The 6,767-nt window shown below is 30.1% G+C and overlaps 1 pseudogene; it reads left to right on the forward strand.

Moving 5' to 3' along the window:
• Positions 1-2,255: 2,255 nt before the first annotated feature.
• Positions 2,256-4,549, forward strand: LOC123269771 (annotated as a pseudogene).
• Positions 4,550-6,767: the final 2,218 nt, after the last annotated feature.

Genomic DNA, 6,767 nt, shown 5'->3' on the forward strand with positions numbered 1-6,767 from the left:
TAAATACAGTAAAAAATTTTGCTATTAAATAATCATTTAATAGACGTTAACTATAGCCTATAAATATGGGCTTTATACACAGAAAAATAAATTAACTTGAATTAAGTAAAAAATTTTGAATAACTTCTTAAACTAAGAAATTTTTTTTGATTTAAATAAATTTCATTTAATCCAAGAATTTTTTGTCTTGATTCAAGACAATGAAATTCTTCAAAATTATTATCTTGGTTTAAGAATTTTTTCTTTGACCCAAATTAATTTTTTTCAGTGTAATCTTGAATAATTTTAACTCAGAAAACAGAAAAAATAATTCGGACAGCCCAGATCGGGAATCGAACCCGGATCCTTTAGTTACGCACCAAGGGCTTTTTCAGTTGAGCTACTTGAGACATCGTCCATAACAATTTTTCAGTCGTTTAATAATTTTTTTTTTAATACGATAACAAAAAAATATTTATTAATACTAATGCATAGTTCAATTCCTGCCGAATTTTTATTTGATATTTATAAAAATAATTATATATAGTTATATACATATGGTTCGTATATAATTGTGTAAACCAAGTTTTCATATTTAATTATACACATTTTATTTTATATGAATAATAATTAATTTATTTTATTTAAATTTTAAGATCAGATATTGAGTTTATTAGCTACAAAATTTGTAGAAATTAATATTTAAGCCGAAAAATTGGTTGACCTTGAGAGAGTGAGAGTAAAATTCTACTATTAAAATAATACAATTTTGGCGTTTATTTAAATTGCTTCAAATTTTTCCTAAAAATATTAGAAAATTTATTGAGAATCTGAATTATATTTAAAATAAAACTGCAACTCATCATAATTATTAAATTTTACTCTCAGCGATTGATTCACGTAATAACTGGCAATCGCTCTCTTAATTCTTTCTCTTACCTGCTACAAATATAAATAAAAAGTTTGGAAAATCCAAAAGTGCACGACTCATAATGCTCATTTAATTATGAAATATAAAAAAAAAAAAAACTTAAGTCGTTCAAAATTAATTGCCGAAAAAACAGCTGTAGTAGGAAGGTACTGCACAAGCGCCCCTGGTGGAATAAAATGTACATAATATCTATAGATATAGATATATCACCATCCATGTTAATTTTACATGGATATATATAGATATACAGTCTTGTAGTTTTCGTTTTTTATTAATTGCAATTAAACGACACTGAATTAATTAATCATTCGCATTCAGTGACCTACAATCGTCGATTAGAATTAAAAAAAAAAAAATTTAACTCAAATAATGGATTTTTTCACAAGTTACAGTGTTTTCGGGTTTCACACATGACGGACAGGAAAATTTTTTGACCTATTTTGGTGTTTTTTTCCAATTCTATTGCAGTAAATCAATTTTTAAAAAGTATGAAATTAATCTCCATTAAATTATCTCGACAATAGTATGCAAAATATCTTGATTCCGTGAACTAACAAGGCTATAATAATAAAAATAGCCGCCAAAATGAGGCGAAAAAAATTTTTCGATCGTAAAGCACTCTCTGATGCTTCGCATCATGAGTCGTGCAATAATGCTGTGAAGCGGGAAATAATAGGAGTTACGGTAATTATTACGTGAAGCGTTCCACATTCACGTAACGGGATATTGGTAGGAAAGGATTGAGAAAGGAATGTGGAGAGGATCATCTTAATGTGAGTTTATAGAATATGCGAGAAAAAAATGATTAGATAGCTCGGACTGGGATTCGAACCCAGAACCTTCCGAAGACATGTCGGCTACTCTACCATTTGAGCTATCCGGTCTATACTAAATTTCCTTTCGATTATTCTATATACATTAAGCCACACCGTCCATCTTACGGCAAGCATTTTTACAAATATAAATAATGCTGTGAAGCGGGAAAGAATAGGAGTTACGGTAATTATTACGTGAAGCGTTCCACATTCACGTAACAGGATATTGGTAGGAAAGGATTGAGAAAGGAATGTGGAGAGGATCATCTTAATGTGAGTTTATAGAATATGCGAGAAAAAATTATTAGATAGCTCGGACTGGGATTCGAACCCAAAACCTTCCGAAGACATGTCGGCTACTCTACCATTTGAGCTATCCGGTCTATACTAAATTTCCTTTCGCTTATTCTATATATACATTAAGCCACACCGTCCCTCTTACGGCAAGCATTTTTTACAAATATAAATAATGCTGTGAAGCGGGAAAGAATAGGAGTTACGGTAATTAAAAAAGCATATTATCAGATAAAATGACATCACACTTTTGTAAGTCAGAGTAGGTCAACAATTGATATTATAAAATCAATGTTAAGTTTATATAAATGTCATTTTATTGCTGATACGTTTATTAGCGAGACGCGAATTTAATAAAATCACAACAGTAGTGTCAGTATTACTAGTAATATATTACTATTACTATACAAACAATTGGAATTTCTGGTCTTCGCGAAAAGTAGTTGGTCCAAAACCGTCAATACCTTTTGGAACAGTTAGTGACATCATAACAGGCAGACACAATATCGGAACCTACCTCCAGAAAATTTATACGACTTACAGAAAAAGCAAATTAGTGGGTATTTACATGTTGCGCAAGCCAGTTGTGATTTTGAATGACTTGGATTTGGTAAAAGACGTTTTGATAAAGGACTTTAGTAAATTTGTGGACCGCGGAGGAGAGATCCATGAAAATCATGAACCCTTGGCAGTTCATTTGTTTAATTTAGAGCCTCAGAAATGGCGACCCTTAAGATCTAAACTGTCTCCGATTTTTACCTCTGGAAAATTGAAGGACATGTTCTATTTGCATACCCGCCAGATTCGCAACGGATGTCATTAGTGTGTGCCCTTTTGGATTGCAAGCTTATGCGCTAGCGGAGGAGGACAGTCTATTTTGGAAAATGGGCAAAAAGATTTTTGAGCTGAATATTAGGAACGTAGGTAGAGCAATTTTGGGGGATTTCATGCCGGAGCTTTATAAAGTTGTGGGGTACTTTTTTATGGATAGTGTGCTAGATAATTTTATTATTGGGATTACCAAAGATACGATGGACTACAGAAGAAAAAATGGGATCAACAGAAAAGATTTCGTTGACCTGCTGATAGCGTTGAAAGATGAGCCGAGTAAAGTTGGAGATATAGGTAAGAATTTAGAGTTTCTTTTTAGTCAAATAATTTTTGTTCATAATTATAATCGTTTTGTAACATCAAATCTCGTTGCAGAATTGACAGATAAATTGTTAGCAGCCCAACTGTTTGTTTTCTTCGCCGCGGGATTTGAAACTTCATCAACGACCATCGGTAATGCTCTCTATGAAATGGCGCTCAATCATTCAGTCCAAGAAAAACTGAGGCAAGAAATCAAAGACGAGTTGATTCGCACCGACGGAAAGTTCACTTACGAGGGAGTTAAAAATATGAAGTACACGGAAAGAAAATTGTACGAAAAATTACGATGAAAACATCGTAATTTTTAGTATAGGACATTGCAGTGCCGGACCAGAACTCAAACATCGTAATTTATACGATGCAACATCGTAAATTTCTATCACTTAAATTAAAAAGAAGTTTAGGTCACCGAAAAAATAACTCTGTATCACTCAGGAATCGAACCCGGTGTCCTCTCCGCCACTAGTCCAAGGTTTATCCCCTAACGCTATCGGAGGGAAAATCGAAAGTTTATGTTCAGTCACAGAATAAGACCCTCGATACAGTAGTTGGTCATCTTTCGGTGGTGGCGTCGCAAACTACTGGACTTTGTCTCTCTTTTATTAAAACATATAGTATGCGTCCTTATTCACTTGCTCTTACCGAAAAAAAATTTATTAAATAACATCGTAATTTTCAATAATTCAAATTGTATTCTGTAGACGGCAGCATCGTAAAAATCGAGATACTGAAAGTCTAGTCCTGGATTACGATGTTACTATCGTAATTTTTCATAGGATTTTTTTTCCGTGTACTTGGATAAAGTCATAAAAGGTTCGTTTTATAAATTTATCCGATGAATAAGATAAATATTCTGCGACTAATTTATTAATACTTTCTAGAAAATTTGCGAAAGTATCCACCGTTACCGTTTTTGACTCGTCGCTCAATGGAACCTGACAATTCCTGCAAAAACTGAAGTCCGGATCCCGATGCTTGGAATACAAAGAGATCCAGAGTACTATCCAAATCCCAGTCTCTTTGACCCCGAACGTTTCAGCGAGGAACAAGTCAAAAGTCGGCACGACATGAATTTCTTGCCATTTGGTGACGGACCGCGAAATTGCATAGGCGCGCGCTTTGGTTTAATGCAATCAAAAGTAGGATTAATTACTGTATTACGAAATCATACAGTAGATATTTGTGATAAAACAGACCAAAATTATGAATTAAACCGCCGAGTTTTTTTGTTGGTTCCAAAAAATGGTATTTTTTTGAACATCAAAAAATCTATGTGATTCACTTAAAGTATTATGACTTATTAGATTATATTTGTAGCGCAATCGAATCATAAATTTTTGTATTTAATTATTTTTACATAATAATTCTAATAAAAATAACTTACCAATCGTCAGATTGTAATCAATTAGATGGATGCATAAATTAAAACGGTATAAAATGTGAATAATATCTTTAAAAGCAGTTAATGACAATTTTAGTTTTTATATACTTAACCCTTCAGCACTCTCGCTATGAGATTTTCTCTCACGCTCATCAATAACTCAAATTTTCTTTCAAATTTCAAATGGAATGACTATGTGATTTTTTTTCTATCTGTCAAAAAATTAATATTATTTCAAATTGCAATATTATTATTTTAATTGTTCTATACTATAAAGAAATAAAATAAATTTTATTAACTCTGTGAGACATTTTCTCATCGCAATAGTAAAGTAGGGGGGTCAGAATTTAAAAAATCGGGTCTGATCGGTACAGTTCGGAGGTTCCCGTAAGAGTGCATTTGTGATTGGATGTATTATTATTAAATATTATTTTTAAATAAGTCAATTTTTTTTTGTTTTAAGAAATTTATTTTATTTAAGATTTTTTAAATTAAAGGAACTATAAGCATGCGTGCGCTTCCACATAAGGCGTGAGAGTTTTTCTCATCGCGCGAGTAATGATAGTAAATCGTTTTGCGAGAGTGCTGAAGGGTTAAGTGCGTTTTGATGCGTGGACGTTTGTGATAAAATAAGAGTTTAAATGAATATTAAAAATTAATAAAAAATATTACAAACAATACTCAAATATTAAATTTAAAACTCTATTGGTCATTCAAAAATTTCCAATATAATTTCCATGAAAGTGAAGATATAAGATATTAAAAGTCAATTTCTAAATTATGATGTGACAATTGTAATTTTTTTTCATTTATTAAATTAGAACTAAAAAATATTTGTAAAAAACTGTAAGTGCAATTTTTAAATATTTTTTCGTTTTAATTTAATTAATGAAAAAAAAAAATCAAAAACATTGACTAACTTAATTTTCATAGAAATTCTTTTTAGAATAAGTTAATTAATTATCAAAACAAACTTAAGTTAATTTTAAAATAATTTCTTCTTTTGAAATTCAACAAACGAAACTAATTTATAGGCCAACTGTTAAAATTATTACCTTCAATCTTTTTGAGGTTAGGAACATTCAATTTAAAAAGAACAAACTTTATAGTAAAAAATTACGTCTTACCATCTTGCAGTTTGTAAATGCAAAATCTTGAGATTAATTAATTTTATTGCCAGTAATCAGATCGCAATCTTAAATTCGCAGCTATAATTATCAACAATTATATATTATCTAGAACCCGTTGAAGTATTGTTTGATCCGAACAAAAACAGTTTCACTGTAAAAAAATTGCGCCAAGTCCACATTCATAAGACTATTAAAAAAAAAATATTTTATTTCTTTACAAAAAGGTACAAAATAAAAAAATTAAAAAATCCAAGTAACCGATATGATTGTTTATGATTTTCGGAAATTAAAAAAAATTTTATTGTAAATTTAAAAATAAAAAAAAAATTTTAGAACGTTTTTAGTGTGCGTGGTTGCAAAATATTTTACTTTTAATGAAATTCGTAAAATCTATTTACTAGGACTTTAAAAAAATTGAAATACACAATGACGCACACCAAGTACGTTCTAAAATTTTTTTTTAATTTTTAAATTTACAAAAAAATTTTTTTTAATTTCCGAAAATCATAAACAATCATATCGGTTACTCGGATTTTTTTATTTTTTTATTTTGTATCTTTTTGTAAAGAAAAAAAAAATTTTTTTTCCTAATAGTCTTATGAACGTGGACTTGGCGCGACTTTTTTTACAGTGAAACTGTTTTTGTTCGGATTTTAGTATTTTTTGTAATTATAATGAAAATTTACAATTGATAACAACTTAAATCTCGTGTTGACTACATTTTTTACTGCAAACTATCCCCTTGAAGCTACAGTTTATGTAGATGTAATTCCAGTGCACCCTGGCGGCCATAGATGCAAGCTATGAATCACTTTTTTTTACTGTAGTTGCGTGTCTATAGAAAGGATTACTACACATATTCATTTTATCTAGTCTGTGGCGCTGATATTCCCCATCGAAAAAAAGTCAGGATCGAAATTTCTGGGCTTACTATAGTTTGTGCTGATAAAATTTAATAATTTTAAGTGAATTAAGTGTTATAATTGATTATAATTAATTAATATCAGTAAAATAAAGTATAAATTACTTTTATAATATATCATTTTGGAAAAAGGAGAATCATATAATTAAATAAAATTTTGCAA

Source organism: Cotesia glomerata, linkage group LG7 (genome assembly GCF_020080835.1).
Source record: "Cotesia glomerata isolate CgM1 linkage group LG7, MPM_Cglom_v2.3, whole genome shotgun sequence".
NCBI lineage: Eukaryota > Metazoa > Arthropoda > Insecta > Hymenoptera > Braconidae > Cotesia > Cotesia glomerata.